Here is a 629-nt window from a genome sequence, read left to right on the forward strand (position 1 = left end):
AATATAGCATGACAAGTTCTGTGCTTAGGCTTCCCATCCTAGAGGAACCCTATAGGTCTCAGCTGAGACCTATAGGGTAAGAGGGATTTGATCAGGTGAAAGGGTGCAGAAGAAGTGGAAAGAGAGTTCCAGATGAGAGAAGGAAATGCAAAGACCCTGAGGTTAAAATAGAGCATGGTCTATTCTACAGCAGTGGTTGCCCATACAAAGGTCCTCAGATATTTGATGGCCCACAGTGAAATTCTCACTCATCAGTGGAGAAATGAGAGCAGTGTAAGGTCTTTTCAAAGTAAAAGTCATTCAACTTGAATGACTGAGTTTATAACCATCTTATTTTCTGGCATTAAAATGACCCTTCTTTTATGAAATGATGGTGATAGTAGATGGTATTTCTTAATGACTCTTTTTGAAAAATCAACACAACAAAACCTGTTGGTATATGACACCTTAAAGTCTGGGGATCACTGTTTAAAAAATAAAATTCTAGAAGGTTCAAGGGAAGGGAGGAAAGGGAGACATCTAGAGATGAGGCTAGAGAAGAAGGCAGGAGTTAGATCCTGAAAGTTCAAGTGAGAACGTTGGAATTGAAGAGCAATGGGAATGATCTTAAGCAGAGAAGAGAAAGTCTA

The sequence above is a fragment of the Mandrillus leucophaeus genome, unplaced genomic scaffold (assembly GCF_000951045.1).
Source record: "Mandrillus leucophaeus isolate KB7577 unplaced genomic scaffold, Mleu.le_1.0 Scaffold5, whole genome shotgun sequence".
Taxonomy (NCBI): Eukaryota; Metazoa; Chordata; class Mammalia; order Primates; family Cercopithecidae; genus Mandrillus; species Mandrillus leucophaeus.